General features: G+C 42.0%; 1 long non-coding RNA gene across 1 annotated transcript in view; it reads right to left on the reverse strand.

Annotated features, from left to right (window-relative positions):
- The window catches only part of LOC106728186, a 17574-nt gene extending 3050 nt beyond the window's left edge, over positions 1–14524 (reverse strand). The window contains exons 1-2 of the long non-coding RNA XR_001364457.1: positions 14314–14524; positions 8180–8283 (exon numbers count right to left, since the gene is read on the reverse strand). This is a non-coding gene — a long non-coding RNA (uncharacterized LOC106728186). The remainder of the gene's footprint in view (positions 1–8179; positions 8284–14313) is intronic.
- Between the last annotated feature and the right edge of the window lie 6563 nt (positions 14525–21087).

Here is a 21087-nt window from a genome sequence, read left to right on the forward strand (position 1 = left end):
AAAAAAGTCGATATTAAGAAAAAAATTGTAAATGGAAGATTATAAGAGAGGGTTTCGCGTGCCAGCAAAAGTTACTGGCGTGCCATGTTTGGCATGCGTGCCAGGGGTTGCCCACCCCGGCCTAGCCTAATGTCTAGTTTCTCCCAGATGCCTAGAACATGGTGCTACAGTGAAAGATTATTTATCTAGGAGTTTAAACTTTGAAGTAGGAAACAATGAAATTATGATGTGGTTCTAAAAGGATTTTAAAAACAATCATCTATTAAAAAATAAAAGCTCTATAATAACTGAATGAAGAACCATTTGTTATAAACATTTGGTTAAGGCGATGGTGAAGTGATGGAAAATTGATCTATGAAATGCACACAGCAGATGATACACTGATGTCATGGAGACTCTGGCTACTTACATGAGAGCAGGTCCTTGCTGACTAATCTATTTTGATGGGTAACACCTGTTTTATATTATTATTATTTTTCACCCTCTCTCGAGGACATGCTTAAAGAGAGAAGGGAGAGAGAGAGAAACATTGATGTGAGAGAGCAACATCCATCAGTTGCCTTCTGTATGCATTCCAACTAGGGACTGAACCCGAAATCCAGGTATATACCCTGACCAGGAATCGAGCCTGCAACCTTTTGGTGCATAGGATCACACTCAACCAACAGCCATTCTGGCTGGGTGCGTAACAGCTGTTTTAAAGCTTTAAAGTACTAATGGGCAAGCATGAATAAGAAATGAATTTGCATTTGCTCCACAATATATGGATGCAGGAAATCTCACTTATTTAATTTTTCTAAATCAAATTACATTTGGCTTGTTGGCACTTACCTCCCAGGGCTGGTAATTTGACCAATACCAGTTGTCCAGGGTGAGCTTCTCCACATCCCTTGATTTGTATAAGACCTCTCTACCTGTTATGGACTGAATGTCTGTGTTTACCCAAAATTTATATGTTGCTATCCTAATCCTCAAGGTGTTGGTATTAGGAAGGTGGGGCTTTCATGAATATGATTACTATCCTTCTAAAACAGACCCCAGAATGCTCTCTTACCCCTTCTGTCATGTGAAGACACAGCAAGAAGAACCAGGAAGGGGACCCCACCAGAGACTGAATCTGCCAGCATCTTGATCTTGGATTTTCCAGCCACCAGAGCTATGAGAAATAAATTTCTGTTGTTTATACCCAGTCTATGGTATTCTGTTATAGCAGCCTACACAAAGACACTACTCAAAGTGTGGTCCTCAGCAGCTTGTTAGTAATACTAGAATCTTGGATCTCACCACAGACCTAATGAATTAGAATTTGCTTTTTTTTTCTTTATTAATCCTCACCTGAGGATATTTTTTCCATTGATTTTTAGAGAGAGAGAGAGTGGAAGGGAGGGGGAGAGACAGAGAGAGAAACATTGATGTGAGAGAGACACAACGATTAGTTGCCTCCCACACATGCCTGTTTAGGGCCGGGGATTGAGCCTACCACCTAGATACATGCCCTTGACTAGAATCGAACCCAGGACCCTTCAGTCTGTGGGCCGACGCTCTATCCACCGAGCAAAACCAGCCAGGGCTAGAATTTGCATTTTAACAAGAGACTCAGGCAATTCATATGCACATTATAGTTTGGGAGGTACTGGTGTAAGAGACTTGGAGGCCTATACAGTCCTGAAAACTTAAGGAGGGCCATTGGTCTTCAGATGTTCATGATGATTGCTGAAATAATTATTGTCCAGTCTTTTGAAGTTGATTAGGAGGTAGGCGTTTCCACTTCCTCTGTGCTTGTATTGCTCCATCAGTGGAACCTGCGTGGGCAGGTCCATGCTACTCTCAAAGCACCAGCATCCATTTCCCACCCTCTGGGAACCATCACACCCTAGACATTCAGGGCCAACAATCTCCTCCCACATCACTATTCCTGTTCCTAAGGAGGGAAGCGGGGAGGGAGTGCCCAGGTGGGGCCCTACACAGGCTGGTTTCTCAGCAACCTGCCAGACACTTTTTTTCTGCTGTGAAATGGGTCTCAGGTGTGGTTGGTTGGTGACTTCCCTTAATAGTGGTTCTCAACCTCTGGCCCTTTAAATACAGTTCCTCATGTTGTGACCCAACCATAAAATTATTTTCGTTGCTACTTCATAACTGTAATGTTGCTACTGTTATGAATTGTAATGTAAATATCTGATATGCAGGATGGTCTTAGGCGACCCCTGTGAAAGGGTCTTTCGACTGCCAAAGGGGTTGCGACCCATAGGTTGAGAACCACTGCCTTAGGAGGAAGGACACATGAACCAGAGCCAGAGGCTCCTCCACAACATGGGGAAACACTAGAGGAAGTCAGTCCCCACTCAGGTTCAAGCTGGACCAGCAAGGGGGTTTGGCTGTGTTTTGTCCTATGAAATAATCCAGATGTGGGTGGGCCACTAAAACTCTTTCTCAAGGCAATAAGTACTTCCTGAATCAACATTAAGACAGGCTCTCTAGCACAGGGTTTCAGTTCATTTGGATGCTCTTCCCCTCCCACAACAAAAAATTAAGAATTTCAGGACATTTTAATTATTGTGACATGGCAACAGAAAATTTGGAATTACGGTGATTCAGGAAATTCAAAATGTGAGACTTTTTTGGGGGGTAGGTAATTGATGTTTTGGGAAAAATAATTTGATTAGAACCCCTAATCCACTTTTATTGTAATTAAAAAGAACAAAACAGATGCTGTCACCATAGTATTTAACTGACTAAGCTTTTGGGAATTCATTTATTGTTACGAGGTAGCACATCTTAAAGAAAAGGAAAAAAAAATCACTAAAAGTTTAGCATGAAATAAGTTTCAAGATAAATATTCATTAAGTTCCAGGTTTTATTATATTTTTGCAAATAAAAGTAAGATCTTAAAAACCAGCTTGAGCCAGATCTCAGGTGAATTGTGCCTACATTTGCCCTGGTCTAATCTCTCCTGACCTTTTGTTCCTATAATTAGAATCATTGCCTACATCACTGTTAGCTAAGAGACCTAATATTTAGATACAGCTGTTTTAAAATTACTATTAAATTGGGTGCAGTCAGGTTCTCATGTGAGCTCACAAGTCTTCAGATCCAGGGTGAAGGCTGTTTCTCATTTAAACATTGTCAAACTAAGAAGGATGATTCGATTGCTTCTGAGTTTTGCATACGTCAGCATAGTAGAAGCTTAGTCATGCAAATCCCTATTACTTAGCATGTCCCTAGCCCAGAAATACAGAACTGTGTTTCCATATTTTATCTGTGTTTGTAGTTGAAAGCATGCCTTCTATTGTGCTTTTAAAGAACAGATGTCAGGACAATGTTTAAAGCACATAACCCAAGTATTGAAAAATGTTTTTTCTGCTTAAAAAAAAAAAAAAAGAATCCACAATAATGAATGCAGTCTGCCAGTTTGTATTTTCAAGGAATATTTTAACTGTTGAGGGACTTTCCAGCTCCTACCCTTTAAAAATTGCCATCAAACCGCCAAAGAAGGCCAAAGCCATCTTGAACTAACAGTCTCTTTTGTAGACTCACCAAGACAGCAATAGATGTCAGCTTTTCAAGGATTGAAACTCTCTTGAAATTTCAGGGCTCTGTGTCACGTTCTCATTTATTGAACCAACAACACATGAGGGAAGCAGTAATGGACACACTTTCTCTGAAGACCTAGATGGCGATGAACCAGAGGCACCCTAGTGCTCAGGAAAGATCAATTGTAGGGGCTGTGAGGGTTAGAGGAGAGATGAATGCAGAGGATGCACCACTTCTCTGGGGGAATGGTAGCTGCCTTGGCAGGAACTGAGTGAGTAATGGATGGGACAGATGGTCCAGGGTCAGGAATCAAGTTCGATTCTGTGTAGGGTGGTGATGAAGGGCACTCAGACAGGGCAACAAAGTGGTGGGCAGAGCATACCCAACAGGAGGGCATATAAAGGTCACAGCCTATTTGCTCATACCAACAACCATTGGCAGCCATTTGTCTGAATGTCATGTATGGTAAGATTGGGCCAGTTCCCAGTAAGGAAAGGTAAGGTTCTCCATCTTGTCTCACAAGGTAAGAGTTTGGGGGTGGAGGGAGATAACAGGCAGGTAACTGCAGTCAAAAGCATGGAGCTGGAATAGACTTTTGAGATTGACTAGGACAGTTTAAAAAGTAGGTTGTTAAATGTCCCAGGGCCTCAGCTCATCATCTGTAAATCAAAAGTTTTCATTAGAAGGGAATCATATTGCTAATGCAGCCGCAGGACCCAGAGTCAAACCCAGGCCACTCCACTCCACTATGTCCGCATTTTACCTCTCTTAAGACTATTTTGCAAATTAGTACTCACAGTAATAGGGGCCTGGAAGTCAGACAAGATGTGGTCTATACAGAAGCAATATTATAATGATTTTAGAAAGAGACTCTAAACTCTACTTTCCAATTTATCTGGGTAGTAAGTGGGTGTCAGGTGTGGGAGAAAAATTACAAGAAGGAGCAAACAGAAGTTTGGTGCTGGAACCAGGCACCTGTGCCCTTAATTATTCTTTGACAAGCAGTATCTGTGGATGAGGATATTAGTATGGAATTCCTCTGTCCAGAAAAATAATGTACCAAGGTCTTCGGGCACTTCTCACAGTTCTTTACAAACAACTTTTTTGTTTTGTTTCTGTTGGTAGTGGATTCATGCACATGATTTCAAGGGCATCCAAATGAATCACTGTCCTGGTAGAGATTTGTTTCAGGAGCAAGCTTCATAGGGGCAGGAGGTGTGCAGGGCCAGAAATGAATGGGCAGTGAGAAATGCACCTGGTCGGGCATCACGGCCATTTTTTTTTTTTTTTTTTCCTGTGATGTCTTCTCTAGACCATTCACTCATTCCTCAAGAATGTGTAAGATCCGCAGTCTCTGGAGCGCTTCCCAGCTCTACTGCAAGTGATGGGGCATTCAAGGTACATCCCTGCCCTTAAGAAACTTATGCTCTATAGAGAATCCAAAACATGCATTTGAAGTACTTGGGAGATAATTACAAGGTAGCTCACAATTTCTCCTCCTTTGAAGTAAAAGATCAAAGGGGCTGTGTTACAGTGGGCCATCATGTTGGAGCCTGTATGGATTGCCCAAGTGCTCCGGAGGCATTTAGACTGGAGGTGAAGAGGGGCCAGGACTAGGTTTTAGTGACTCGACTTTCCCACTTCCTCCCCTGGGTCTGTTTCCTCAGCATGAGCCTGGGAATTAGAGTTCTGGCTCTGACTCACCAGGATGTTGTAAAGATGGGGAGACATGGTCTGTCCTGCACTTTCCGCCCTTTGACAGAAGGCTCTTCTAGAGATGAATAGAGGGTGTTAGTGCTGAAGATAGCAGTTTCGATTTGCATTTCCGTGTGCTAGACAACCTAATCCACCCTGTCTAAACATGGAAATCCCATAACTCTGCCCGACTCATCACTCCATTAATCCACTTAACCCCTGGCCAATGTATAATCTAAATATTTAATCTTGTCTATTTGTTATCTGTGTTTATTCCATGTTAATTCATGGTCTGAATCTCTCTCTGTTTATCCGCATTGGTGGAATCTAACTTCAGCTAGGAGTATTGCAAGGAGGGGAGGGAGAGTGTCTTATCTATTTCTTCCTTTCCTGGCACCTAGTGCTGAACTTGGGCACATAGTAGGTGTTTATCAATTGTTTGATATTAAAGGGCAAGAAGCTTTCAGGGCAATTGTTCTTTTCTTTTCTTTTTCTCTCTTTCTTTTTTTTGTCATCTGCAAAGGGATCTTTTATTATTGCCATGGAAGAATCTTACAGTTTCAAATGCTCACCATAGTGCCTGGCACTTAGTGAGTATGCAGTGAGAAAGTTGGATGAATGATCTTTGGTCCTACTATGGGAGCAGTAGAATATAAAAATGGAGGACTGCTCTAGAAGGCAGGAGACTTGGAATCTGTTTTTGGTTTTACAGTAAGCTGGTATATGAAGTTGGTCAAGTCCTTCAAAGCCTCTAGGCATCAAGTTTTCTTATCTGTCACATGGACAGATGACATTTGGTGAACTTGGAACTGCTTTGACTCTAATGCCTTCCTAGGAGCATGTCTGGGAGTCATGGTATAAAGATAGGAGTCACGAGGAGTCACCAATTGTTGGAATGAGCATTTCTTCCCCTTATTGGCACTCAGGGATCAGGGGACTGGGCAGGAAAACGGGGTGCATGTTCTGTTCTAAGCCTCCTACTCACTGTCTGTCCTTCACAGTCTGGGCTCAGGACTCCAGACATCTGCTCATTCCATCTGTATCAGGTAATGTTTATCCATTGCCCCTGGATGCCTGAGCCTGGAGTCACCTGGGGGAGGCCATGTGCAGAGGGGGCTGGAATGGGTCTTGATTACACCAAAGCTTCCATGTGGACTGTGGGAGGTAGAAGGAGAATGAAGGAGATCCTAATTTATTGCTCAGTCATGTTTATTTTCACTCTGGGCTGGTTCAGGGCATTTTTCTTAATGTATTAGGGTCACAATTTTACCAACTTTAAGGATGCTTGAAAGCAGTGAGTGAGTGAGAGAGAGAGAGAGAGAGAGAGGAAAAGAGAGAGGTATTCTTATTTTCTTACTTATTTTTTTTTTTACTTTTTTTTTTTTTTACTTATTTTCTTATATTTTTCCAGGACAATTTTTTTATTTTTTAAATAATTAGCCCTTCTAGCTAAATTGATTTCCTTCTCACAGATCACTACACCCGTCACCATCTAATCATGATTAGTTTAATTTGTCTAGAGAAAAAATTAGGAACTGATGTAGCTATTTTTTTCCCCCCTTTGGTGCCCTTGACCGGATTCACACCCAGGACCCTTCGGTCCGCAGGCAGGCTGACGCTCTATCCACTGAGCTAGGGCTGACGTAGCTATTTTTTTTATTTCTATTTTTTTAAATTGTCTTTTTGATGTAGCTATTTTTAAAAGGCTTCCTCTCTCTGGCCAGTATGGCTCAGTTGGTTAAGCGTCGTCTATGCACCAAAAGGTTGCTGGTTCAATTCCCAGTGAAGGCATAGGCCCAGGTTGTGGGCTGGATTCCTGGTCAGGGCACATGTGGGAGGCAACTGATCAATGTTTCTCTGTTACATAGGTGTGTTTTTTTTTTCTCTCTCTCTCTCCCACTCCCTTCCTCCCTCTCCAAATATCAGTAAAAATATTAAAAAAATAAAAAGCTTCCTTTTTTTTTCCCCTCCAGGAATCTACATGACTGGGTCCTTAAGAATAATAGCACTACCTACTATTTATTAAGCACTGCACCAGGCCTCGTGTCAAGTAGTTTACATAACTTGAAATGGGAAATATCTCCATTTTACAGATGAGGAAATTAAGGTTCAGAGAAGTTAATTGGGATTAAAACAGGTTTGCTGGATTTGTTTCTCTCCTGAAAATTGAGTCCTCAGAAAATGGGATTTAAAGCATATTTTGTAGAGCCAAAGGCAGAGTGAAATGTGCCTGAGCTGAGAGAGGCAAAATTGGCAGGCAAATTAGGGCTCTGTGCTCTTAGGAACAAAGGCAGCAAAATGGAGGAGAAGGCTGCCTGCAAAGAAGGGGAATTAACGCTTCACTCTCCTTCCCTCCGATGCCTAGTGATTACTAGAGTCAACTCAGGTTTTGGCAAACAATTGTTATTACTGTTGCTGCCTTTTGCATCTTTCAACGTTGGAAAACTTACCCTCTGGGTGCAACTTTTGATAGTGTTTTAGTTCATTTACCCACAATGTTAGACCCTGTGTTAGGGACGGTAATTGCAAAGATGAATAAGGTGTACTCCTTATCATCCAGCGGTTCACAGTTTAGTTCCTCAAGGTTTTTCAGCACCTGGCTGAATTGAGAACAAGGTGCCCAGTCATGGATGTGTGGTCCCCTGGTCCTAAGTGAATCTTAAGCTACATGAGAACCATAGTCCAGTTCTCTTCCTAAGCACAGAGTTCTGCAATGACCCCCGTGAACTAAGTGAGTGATTTCAAGTGGTCTGCCCAGTGCAAACTCCTCAGAGGCACCAGTGGGGTTACTGCAGAGCAATGATTAACTTTCTGAATATGTGTCCCATTCAGTGGTCATTTAATAGTAACTTGTTCTGACAGCCCATGACAATGTTTTCTGTGTTAAATTTATGCTCTTGCAGAAAGAACAATGTCTGCCAAACTATCAAGGCATTGCCAGGGTGGTACTTACTTTTAAAAATCACGTTTTGATGGTCACGGAAAAGATGTCAAAGTTTTCTAAGTCTTGAACTGTTTTCCTGATTTTTTTTGTTACTGATCTTTTCCATCTGACTCCTTGGAAATAGCAAAAGGAGGAAAAGGATGTTAGGATAGCAATTTTAGGGTGATAGAGATGTGGCTACATGTAAAGCCAGTGAACATATGGGCTCTTAAATTAGAAATGATTCCGAAACATTGGCCAAAATATTTCCTGTTATTTGTAGTAGTATGCTTTATTTTTCAAAGTTGAATTTTATCAAGAAAGGTGAAGATTGCCCTAACCCGTTTGGCTCAGTGGATAGAGCGTCGGCCTGAGGACTCAAAGGGCCCAGGTTTGATTCCGGTCAAGGGCATGTACCTTGGTTGTGGGCACATACCCAGTAGGGGGTGTGCAGGAGGCAGCTGATCGATGTTTCTCTCTCATCAATGTTTCTAACTCTCTATTCCTCTCCCTTCCTCTTTGTAAAAAAATCAATAAAATATATTAAAAAAAAAGAAAGGTAAAGATGATTTAACTTTTGGTTAAAGAACATATGATAGTGTTTCATTATCCCTATATATAAACTTGTAGAGAATGGTTTACTATGGTGGTATTAAAAACTATGGGTGGTTCTGCCTGGCCGGTGTGGCTCAGTGGTTGAGCATTGACCCAGGAACCAAGAGGTCACCGGTTTGATACCCAGTCAGGGCACATGCCCAAGTTGAGGGCTCAATCCCCCGTGTGGGGGCTGCAGGAGGCAGCTGATCCATGGTGTTTCTCTCTCATCAATGTTTCCCTCTATCCCTCTCCCTTCCTCTCTCTAAAAATAAATGAAAACATATTTAAAACAAAACAAAACAAAACTGGTTCTACAATGGGAATAAAAAAACAAAGGGGACAACTGTAATACTTTTAACAATAAAGGTAAATTAAAAAAATAAAATAAAAACTTGTTCTAAGATATTGGTGGGAAATTTATTTGGACTAGATTTAGATGTTTATTTCGATTTTGTGTCTATGGGGATAGTTCTGAGGGACACTTGGCCAAAGGAAACTGACCTATATTTCTTCCTGCAGAGACTCCTCCGCAACAACAGGGCACGTGACCTAATGAGAGCGGGGACTTGCTATGTGCCAGACATGGTAGGTTCTTGAGAAATTATTAAATAATTGTTTGGTTGAATGACACATTTTCCCCCTCCCTCTGTCCATTGATGAGAGCAGGTCTAGGTAGAGGTTATTTTCTGTGAATAACAGTCTCACTGTACTTTTGAAAGCTCGGGCCCTATTCCCCTCCCCCCCTCCTTTTTTCTTTTTTATGTTCTTTCTTTGAAGTGCAGAAAGAATTTTTTTTTAAATTACATTTTACACTCAATATTATTTTGTATTAGTGTCAGGTATACAACATAGTGGTTAGACAATCATATACTTATCTCTGGGCTTATTTAAAGATGGCTGAATCTCACTCTGGGAAACAAAAATGTGCAGGTACATGTCAAAGCTTGTAACTTTGGTATACCCATACACCCAGTAATTTTGCCTCTAGAATTTATCTTAAGAATAAATTGTGCCCTGGCCCGTGTAGCTCAGGTTGAGTGTCGTCCCTAGCACCAAAAGATCGCTGGTTCGATTCCCAGTCAGGGCACACACCCAGGTTGCAGGGTTTAATCCCTGGGCTGGGTACATGCAGGAGGCAACCAATTGATGTTTCTCTCTTACATCAATGTCTCTCTCACTCTCCCTTCCTCCTTCTAAAAATCAATTAAATTAAAAAAAAGAAAACAGCATGAAAAAACATTTAATGAGAGTCTCCTTTTAAATGAAAGCTCAAACAACTTTATAGTATCCACCTGCAGCTAAATTTGCTTGTAACTCAAGTGGTGTAACATGTGGAGGGAAGCTGTTTGACCTTGGGGGCTCTATCTTTTCTAAAATCCAGAGTTAAGTGTTGATTTAAAACAAAAATGTTACCTAGAAACAATTTTTCCTGCTTACATTTCTGGAAAGCACCCAGGAATGAACTCAGCTCCAATCAGGCAGGCAAATGGGCACGCACAGCAACTCTCATGATTTTATCAAGTGCAAATGTGATGTATGTAATATGACAAATGCTAACGGGGAGGTGCAGAAGAAACTTTGTTGTAACAAATGTGCTATTTAATTCCTTTATCTTCAAGGCATGAAATAGCAATCTTCCCAAGCATTTCTAAACAGAGAGCTTTTCCCGAGTCTACTATGTGATTCTGATGTTAGGTTTCCATGAAAAAATATTTTAGCAAGTGTCAACTGCTAAGCTAGCATTAATGGAACCTCTGACCTCTTTTGTTTCTCTCAGTGGGGGCTGCTGGGGGTGATTATACCCCATGCCCACACATCACTCTGGCTGAGATTGGTTGTGGTTATTGATTAGCTAGCTGGACTAGAAGAATAATGGGCTGTGCACTGATGAACAGCTAATATTTTTGCAGCACTTGTGCTTTCACGTAGATTATTACACACAATCCTTTTTTCCAGCCTTATGAATATTACTATTTAGAACTGAAAAAGGTGACTTAGCCCTATATGGAAACCTATAAGTGACATAGCTGAGATTTGAACCCAAGTCTCTGACACCAAATCCTATTCTTTCCCACAACTTTCTGCTGGTTAGAGTCTCATTAGGGACAAAGTGCTACATAATACTTGGTCAGCAATTTCCTGGATTAAGTTGATGTATTAGTTTTATAGGTTAAACAATAATCTAATAGAGATTTATTTTACATTATATATTTTTAAATATTTTAGATGTTTTTCAAATATTTATTTCTCTTTTTTCTTGTTTGCTCAGTCCCTCCACCCCCCTCAAATATTTATTCTACACTAGCTCTAAAGATAAATATTATGTGATATTACTTTACAACATGAACAAAGTTTTTAATTTATAGCATTCCTAAAAATAATTGCAAACATTCTCACTGGAGTGAACTTCTAATTCCTTTTGCAACTTGAGAATCTGAAATTGGATAAATAGTTAAGATTCTAATGGCAGACAATGGAAATAGAAAACATGACCTTGAGTACCTAATTCTGTGTGAACAATTATCTTTTGGCAGACTTACAATAGATTTTCTGTGATGAGCGAATCAGTTTGGATGCAGATTTAGCAAGTGGCAAGTTAGGGGTTACACTTGGAGTTCTTGAGAAAATTTGACATCATTAACATTAACATCCTTTTATGAAATGGATGCCCTTAGGGAATGGACGCATATTATCTTACTACTCTCAAAATTACCTTTGAGGGTTAGGCATTCCATTTGTATCACTTATTGCCATCATTATGACTAATGACAGTGTTAAGGAGAAACTGAGGCCCTGCACTCAGATGAGGTATCTGGGGCCACAAAGGTAGAGAAGGCTCTTGGCACATCCTCTGTATGAGGGTGGGTAGGCCCTAGATGGGCGATAACTTAAGCACTTAAGTCTTAGGAGTCAAAGACAGACTAGAGTAATGGCCCTCAAATTTTATGAGGGTGAGGACCCCTTGTTAATATGAAAGAATTTAATGAGCCTTGTGTGATAATTGTTATACTTTTAATTATCTTGTTGCTGGAAACTACTGGGTATAAGCATGAATTTGCAACCTTGTGATTACCTCCTGGGAACAGTGGCCTACAGGGTAGGAAGGAGCCACTGAAGAGGAGCAAGGAACCCGGAAGTTTGGGGGCCTTACCTGGACATTAACACTTCAAAATTCTTGCTTTCAATGGCCTCTCTTTGCTTTTCCTATACTCTTTGCTCTGAGAGTCTGGGATTAGGACTATTAGAGTGAGTTTTCTAAGCAAATCTCCTATTTTGTGCGTCTGAAGCTAACCTCCAAGCAAACTCCAGTGGGTCCATCACACTAAATATTCTTGTTCTTGGTTTAGTTCCTGGTGAGACACTTTTTTGCTCAATCTTCCCCTGCCCTAATTCTCTACCCTGCCTCCCTGGCCCCTGCCAGAACTGTCTGCCTGCTATCTATGAGTCTGTCTCTATTTTGCTTGTTAGTTCATTAAATTCCATATATGAATGAAATCATATGGTACTTGTCTTTCTCTGACTGACTTATTTCATTTAGCATAATGTTCTCTAGGTCCATCCATGCTGTCACAAAGGATACAATTTTCTGCCTTTTTATGGCCGAGTAGTATTCCATTGTGTAAATGTACCACAGCTGTTTTATCCACTTATCTGCTGATGGACACTTCGGCTGCTTCCAAATCTTGGCTATTGTAAATAATGCTGCAATGAACATTGGGGTGCCTATGCTCTTTTGAATCAGTGTTTGGGGTTTCTTCAGATAAATCCCCAGAAGTGGAATCACTGGGTAGTCCAGGAAATTGCTCACCAAATATTATGTAGTACTTTGAGGTAACGCCATAATGCTTTCCAAAGTGATTGCACTAATCTGTATTCCCACCAACACTGCACAAGGGTTATGTTTTCTCCACATCCTCTCCAGCATTTGTTGTTTCTTGATTTATTGATAATAGCCATTTTGACAGGTGTGAGGGAGACACTGTTAATGATGAACTTGACTCCGTTGTATTAGTGAACACTGAGGTAATTGTTAGGAATCTTGCCAAGTTATCTTTTGATATAAATTATGCAGAAATATAAATTAGTTTCCAGACCTGGTGACAAATTCTTCCCCCCCTCTTACCTTGTTTTCTAAATTCCCCAAACCATGTGTAGTATATTTGTATAATAAAAATAAATATTGCCCTGGCCTGGTAGCTCAGTTGGTTAGAGCGTCGTCCCGATATGCCAAGCTTGCAGGTTCGATCCCCAGTCAGGGCACGTAAAAGAATCAAACAATGAATGCATAAATAAGTGGAACAACGAATCTCTCTCTCTCTCTCCCTCTCTCAAATCAATGAATAAAAAAAATAAAAAAAATAAAAATGAATTTTAAAGTATATCAACTTTAATTTCTCTACTTGGAAATCCATTTACTTTTCTTTCTTTCTGCCATTCTACTCCTTGCTGACTAATAGAAGCAAGCATGCTACTAATTATGTTGCTTGTGTAAGACCACAGTGGCCTGGAGGACTGTGTGCCCTTAGGGAATGCTTGCATCTAATGGGATAAGACTGGAGAACATGTTTGTGGGTTGGTGGATGTTTTGGAAACTGTCTACCAAACTGATCTGGACTGTGTATAAGAACAATAATTTTCCAGGCAGGGCTTTTTGTTGTTATTTTTATTGTCAAGCTCAGCGGTGGCTCAGCATGAGCTCTGCCATGATAAGAGTAGTTGGCAATTGGGATAGAATAGGGGATACGTCACCTCTGCTATCCTGGCTCTGTGGGAGGTTGAGGGTTTGTGGGGCACTAACATGTTAATCAGAAGCGAAATTTCGCCCATGTGATATAGATACTCTACCGGAGCTAGACTGGTTTCTCTCTCTTTGAAGGATAAATTAAGCTGTTTATTCTTCTGCTGTTTATTAGCTCTGCCTGACCTGATTTCCATCACCCAGAACATGGAAACTTGGTGTCTTAAGTTCTCTGGCTGAGGAGTCACCATGTCCTGAAATAAACATTGTTTCACACGAGTCTCATTGTGTTTGATTTATAGCACTTCAGAGCAGAGCACTGAGGGAGGGAGAAAGAAATGCCAGTGAGTTTACTCTATAGGCCAACTTCTGGGTTTTCCAGACAGGTCATGGATTTGATTGTCCAGCTGTCCAGTTTCTTTAGGAAAAATACTTCTAATCTCAAGAGAAGGCTTCCAAATATCTGACACTAGTATCTAACCTGAGTCATAACTGCTATTCACTGACATAACTAACCTGAGTGTGTCTGTAGGTCGCAGTGGCTGGTGAATATAGAGGAAATCCTGCCAGTTCAGCTTACTTGCCTCACAGCCAAGGTTACCACTTCATCTGTAGGACACCAGGAGGTAGCAACTTGAAGATCCCTTGGGCCATTGCAATTCCCCACACTCCTCAGCCTCTGGATTTGTCCAGAGAATATGGTGCACTCGTGGGAAGGCGTGATGGTTTAGTGGTTAAAGGCACAGCCCTGTTTTAGTCCCAGCTCTGTTACTTACTAGCTCTGTGAACTTGAGCAGTTCACTCTCTCTCTCTGTGCTTCTTTCCTTACCTGTTGTTGAACACTGTCTCCTACAGTTCCAGGTTCCCAGCGATCCTTTCTGTCTCACCAGTCGAGAAATGACCTTTCCTTTCCCTTTGTTTTCTTTAAAGAGCCCCACAGCAGAGTGGCCAGGGTTCAGATGGTGAGCGGTCTTAGCTTTTGCCCCTCTAGGTCAGCATTGTCCAGCATGGTAGCCACCAGCCACAGGAGGCTACTGAGCACTTAAAATGATGCTAGCTGCCCTGAGATGCGCCGTAAGTGTAAAATAAATGTTGGAATGTCAAGACAAAGTATGAGAGAAATAATGTAAAATATCTTATCAATAGTCATGTTGACTTCATGTTGAAATGATAGGTTTGTTTTAAATATGTTGGGGCAAAGAAAATATATTTTAAAAATTAATTTCCCCTATTTCTTAAAAAATTTTTTAATGTGGCTACTAGAAAAAAATATTGTGGTGGTAAAATATACATAAGATAAAATTTACAATGTTAACCATTTTTGGGTGTACAGTTCAATGGCATTAAGTCCATTCACATTGTTGTGCACCCATCATCTTTATCTCCACAAGTTTTTCATTTTCCAAACTGAAACTTTGTACCAATTAAACACGAACACCCCATTTCCTTCTCCTAGTCCCTGGTAACCACTATTCTACTTTCCATCTTCATGAATTTGACTATTCTAGGCATCTCATATAAGTGGAATCATACAATACATTTGTCTTTTTGGGTCTGACTTATTGCTTAGCATACTGTCTTCAAGGTTCCTCTACGTTGTAGCATGTGTCAGAATTTCCTTCCTTTTTAAGGCTGAATGATATTTGTGTGTGTGCGTGTGTGTGTGTGTGTGTGTGTGTACACCACATTTTGTTTTTCCATGGCCATTGGGTTGTTTCCACCTTTTGGCTATTGTGAGTAATGTAGACAAATTTAAATTTCCTATATGGCATGTTTTGTATTCCTATTGGGCAGTGCTATACAAGCATGTGTATAAATTGCCAAAGGTTGGCACTGGGTGGCTTCCAATAAGGGCTTGGAAACACTGCCTTAGTTGGCTCCTCAGGCCGCTGCTGATCCAGTTGTCAGCCACTTGTCTTCCTTGCTCCCTGGCTCCTGCCGTTCTCCCCGCGGTGCTTCTCTTAGGCCCCTTCCTTATGTTTGCCTTTGCCTGCCCCCAACTTTGGTTTCTGTGGAAATTCTTTAGAAACCTTGGATCTCAAGATAAGTAACTGCAAGTCCATGGATTGGGGTGGAAAGCAGGTGAGAAGGGTTTTATCTTGAAATCCTGGCCTTGGCTCTGACATGGCTGAGGCAGGGCTGTCTCTGGCTGTGAGGTAGGGAGGGCAGAGGCATACTCGTGGATAAGGATTCACAGTGGAGGCTGGGGACTCTCTCATGGGTGTGCCGCTGGGACACAAAGCTGGGTATTTGATGGCTGTGAGGTAGGGAGGGCATAGGCATACTCCATTTGTGGATAAGGATTCACAGTGGAGGCTGGGGACTCTTTCATGGGTGTGCCGCTGGGACACAAAGCTGGGTATTTGGAGTCTAGAATTAGAGTAAGATACCTGTTAGATAGCAATTCAACCACAGGAACTTACCATTTTATTATTTTTCTTACATAAATCAGTGTTACTTGGGGCTAAGGTTCTTTGGTTTTTGAAAATGCTTCATAGCCCACTTTGGTCACAATGAAATGTGGTCAGAACTATGTGGGGGCTCAACATCATTTCTAATTGTTGTGAGGATGAGGACTGACATAGTGGGTCAGCTTGACAAGACCTTTTTTATTTCAAGGACTTTTAGCAAGTAAACGTACATTGCCCTTCTCTCCCTGAAAACATTTCTCATATGAATGAAGTCTGACCTAAATATACCTCTCTTTTACTATGTAAGTATTTCTCTCTCTCTCTCTTTTTTTAATGCTTCAAATATTTTTGTTTGCCCAACATCAGTAAACAATTTGGGCATGCACTCTCAATATCTGTATATCTATGCGTTCTACTCTCAAATTGAATAAGCTACCAGTCAGATTAATTTCATTATTTTTACAAATTAAAGTAGAATAAATACAATGGAAGTCTTACTGTTGCTTTCCTGGGCCTCTGTGGATCACCTCATCTCGCACACATTCTGGGCTGCAGGTACCTCACTCTGGAGTCGGCAACCTGCTTTTTAAAGTGGGAGAAGGCAAAATCCCAAGAGTGTAAGCAATTTGTTCTGCTCTGATTAGTGGTGGGGCAGAATTATTACCAGCTGAAACTATCAGTTTACTTAAACCAAAACCTACGACAGTATCAGAAGTACTGTAAATATTGTATAAGAATTATCCAGAGCTGGGGCTTTTTTCCAGATGAGTATTACACTGGCAAAGTGACAAGATGTTGAAAACATACATTGTTTTCATTATATTTCTCAATGTATACACTCATTTACTATCATTAATAATCATCACGGTATGAAAACTTCCAGGCTGGTAACGTTACAAACAATACGACACCGAAGATTTTCCTTCAGGTTGTGTTTGACGGCGAATGTACAAATTGTGGGCCCCATGGTGGGATCCAGGCATGTGGGTTGCTTGCAAGACATTGGACACATAACCCCCACACAGAAGAAAAAGATTCAAACCTCTGTATGTCTGTCTATCTGACATTCATTTTTTGTGTTTAAAAAAAAAAAAGACATGACTCACCCGGGCACTTTTCCTGATTTCAGAAGTTTCTAGATGCGCCCTCAGCAGGGAGACCTTCCCAGGCCCCGGCAGGATCTGCTTAGATGGCCACTTGCAGGACTGGAGGTGGCCCTTGCCTGCCGCTCTCCGTGCGGGTTGGGGGATTAGTGTAATTAGAGCCTGTGCTTGTGCAGCACTTTGACATTCTCAGATGAAAAGTGCTAGATGAGCGTAAAAATTTATAACTGTAATGGGATCCAAGCAAATAGCAGTGTAATAAATGGGTCTTGCTGCTGATACTGCATTTAAGAGTCGCCTCTTTATTATCTCCTGTTTACTCTATGTGATGAGCTGAGGTGATGAATAACAATGATAATAATTACTCCTATAGCAGTTTGTGTTTTCAAAGGACTTTACAATTTGTTCAGTGTGTAATCTTTAATCTTCACAGTTGTTACTATGCTAAATCAGTATCATTTGTTTAAAAATTTTCATAGAAATGAAGAAATCAGGAACAGAGACGGAAGCTGAAGTTTTCAAGTCCACACTGCACAGGAACATGGAGATATGCTGGCTTTCAATGAGGAAAGTCAAGATGTGTAATGAACTGGAAAAGAGGACCAGGAGGGAGAGGGAGAAGAAAGCTTGAGGGAACAGTGGTTACCATATGGGGCTAGATGGTGGATCACTGTGGTCTGGTTCAGCTAAAGCAAAGGGAAACTTGACTCAGAATTGGGAGGTTGAGGTTCCCACTTCACACCCCCCTCTGAGAAGGCCTGGATGCTCCCGAGGAATTCCCTGTAGCCTGTGTTCATTCAGCTGCTACTTTATACTTGGTCAAGGTTGATCAAAGGGAGTAGGGCTTTGTGTGGCAGCTAATTGGGTGCTATAAGGAACAGACCCCCAAACTGTAGTGTCAGCAACTGTGCATTGCATAATCAGCTTCTTCGAATGCCCACTTGGGGATTAGACAGAGATAAGCGAGTGCTGGAGGGATCTGCGAGATAAGCAGTGTGTCAATTACCCTGTGGATGGCCAGATTTATGTGCTTTTTGGCAGAGCTGTTAAGCTATTAATCATGTCTCATGAACAGGCCCATGTAAACCAACAGCAAATGGCACATCTCCTGGACCATCCCAGCAAAAAAGTCACATTTGTCCCTACATCTCCTGCTGATGTCTACGGTACTCAAAATGAGAATGGACACACAGAGGCACCAAGCTATCATCAGGTACGACCTACTGATTACTTCTCTTCTCTTCTCTCCTCTCTTCTCTTTATTTTTCTTTTCTCATTTCTTCCCTTCCCTTTCCTATTCTTTTTCTTTAAAAATAAAGACCAAACTACACTTTCTGAGCTGAGGAGACCGAATTCCTGGTTAGCATCTGGAAATGGCTTATTTCACATAAATATACACCCATTACATTTTCTTTTAATGACAACGCGAGGGTTTCATGGCTTTCCTTTACTTTTATTACATTGTTGTTTAGATGGGCCATATATGTGGATTTCTTATTACTTGCTAAGCTACATATGTCATGAGGTGCAGTATATCTAATGTCATAATTAAGTGTCATCAGGCTAACGTGTATGAGTGTTTTGAGCTTTATCACTAATTGCTGCGTTAGCATGAAATAGACAGAGAAGTAATTAGAAGCCCAAATGCATGTGTGTCATGTGGTGCGGTTACTGGGGTGGGCTGTGTGTTTGTGCGATGGAGAGTGAGCTAGTGCGAACCGGTTCTCCCCTCTTTCCCCTTATCCCTGATTGCAGCAGAGTCCTCGCCAGTCTCTCCTGTCTGCGGAGAAGTCTCTGAGATGATGTCTGCCTTTGTCTGTAAAAGGAATCCCATGTTTCTTTAAATAAGCAATTTTCTGTAATCAGTCACCAGGGAAAGCTTCCCTGTGAAAACCAGAATTAATGGAAGGCAGGTTCTAAGGTTTAAAGAAAGCATGTTTATCTTCGGGACAGACGAGCTGGGACTGGGGTATGCATGTGTGTATAAGGGGGGCTAGCAGTTGTGGAATGGAGAAAATACGGTGACATTTGTTTTTAGCTTGAGATCTTTTCTAATCTTCCCACGTCCATCAAATCCTCAAGGAACCATCCTGCTGATCATGTGACAGTTGAACTTTTCCTCTAACCTCCTCCCCAACCCCCACCGTGTCCGCTCTGCCCCACTCCTTCTTGGTTTTGTGCTAAACAGGAGTTAGAGGAGAGGCCTATAAAAATCATGCTCTGGCTTCCTACTCCCTCCCCGGGGAAGTAAAAGGCACAAGGAGAGGCCTTCATCACCAAGGCTCTGGGCCCAGGAGAGCGGGACCCCGCCCTGGCCTCCTCCAGCCCAGGGCTCCTCCACGTTTCTTTATTCAATGGACATCTTTTTTGTTAGGGTGTGACTGTGTCCATCGCGCGGCTGATTTTAATCCACCATGGAGCTGAAGCAGACAATGTAGCAGCCTCAGGGAAAAGTCTATCCTCCGATAACTTTTATCTGCCAGAGAGGCCATTACCACCTGCTTGATTTCTCAGGCAATTTTCATTCATTGCTGCCCTGAGATAGGAAATCTGAGAGACAGAGAGTCCTTCAATCTGAGTTACCACAGCCCCAAGATACACTGTGTGCTTGGCCTGTACCTGTTTTATTCATCCAGATATTTTCTATATGAGGGATTTATGCGCCGGCCCCGCTAATGTCTGAGCAGCTTTGCACCACGGTTTTAGCTCTTGTCCTCGAAGGACTGGCATAGCCCACGGAGTCGTTCCCCTTCTGTGGTAGGAGGAGGAGAATGAAAAAGCCTCTGCCACTGCCTGACAGTTTTGACAAGCCTGTCAAATTCCCGTTCCCAGAGGTGCCCCTTGCCCATTAGGAGGCTGATTGCTTACCGGGGAGCCTCCTGAATTCCAACAGAGACAAGATCAAGGCCTAATGCACCGTGTGAACATGGGCCTCCCTCTCCTTGACCAACAAATTCTGACAGAATGGCTTGTCAACAAATAGGCCTGGGGTAGGAAGATAAAGAGTTGTCATTTAGAAATAAATGCTGTTATTTCTCTTCACAATTTGTAACCTTTTTCAGCTCTTTTCCTCCCCCTCTCCCTCCTCCTCCCCAGCCCCATATTTTGCACACCAGCAAAATGCTCATGCGGCTCCATCCACACAAGCCTCCTGCTCGGCAGCTGTGCACTGCACTCCCTCCTGCGGGGGCTTCTTGCTCCTGACCGTCCTGAACAACTCTCTGCCCACTTTTAAGAAATTCCACAACAGTATGAAAGCATGGCAAAGGCAAATCACAAGACCCATTGTGTGTCTCTAAAATGGGCAATTGCTTTTCTGTTCACCATTCCTTGTATATTGGGCAATTTCTAATTTAAATCATTTATATTTAATATAATTCCATGAACTCTGCTCCCCTTGACTACTCATCATCCACGTTGCATGTGTTGCTTCCATAGCCTCTTCCTGTAGTTCCCAAATCAGAGTACTCAGCACCTAGTGCTGCTATTGGCTGATTTCTTGTCTATGTGCCCATAAAATTACAAACTTCATGAGGGCAGGACCTATGCTTATCTTGTTTATAGTTGCATGCCAATCTCTAACATTGGACTTGGAGTACAAATGATGCTCACCAAATGCTAGTTGAATGAATGCATAGATGTGTGCTTTGCTATCCATAAGATGCTGTGTGAAGTTGTTGCAGGACTGATTCTGATTTTTAAAAATTTATTGTGTGGTAGGGCAGGTGAGACCCAAGTTCACAAATCCTTATAATAAACTAGAGGCCCAGTGCACAAAATTCGTGCATGGGGTGGGGGGGTCCCTCAGTCTGGCCTGCACCCTCTTCAATCTGGGACCCCTCGGGGGATGTCCAACTGCCAGTTTGGGCCCAATCCTGGAGATCAGGCCTAAACCGGCAGTTGGACATCCCTCTCACAATCCGGGACTGCTGGCTTCTAACCGCACACCTGCCTGCCTGCCTGATTGTTCCTAACCCCTCTGCCTGCCTGCCTGATTGTCCCTAACCCCTCTGCCTGCCTGCCTGATTGTCCCTAACCCCTCTGCCCGCCTGCCTGATTTCCCCTAACCCCTCTGCCTGCCTGCCTGAT

This window comes from Myotis brandtii, unplaced genomic scaffold (assembly GCF_000412655.1).
Source record: "Myotis brandtii unplaced genomic scaffold, ASM41265v1 scaffold56, whole genome shotgun sequence".
Lineage (NCBI taxonomy): Eukaryota > Metazoa > Chordata > Mammalia > Chiroptera > Vespertilionidae > Myotis > Myotis brandtii.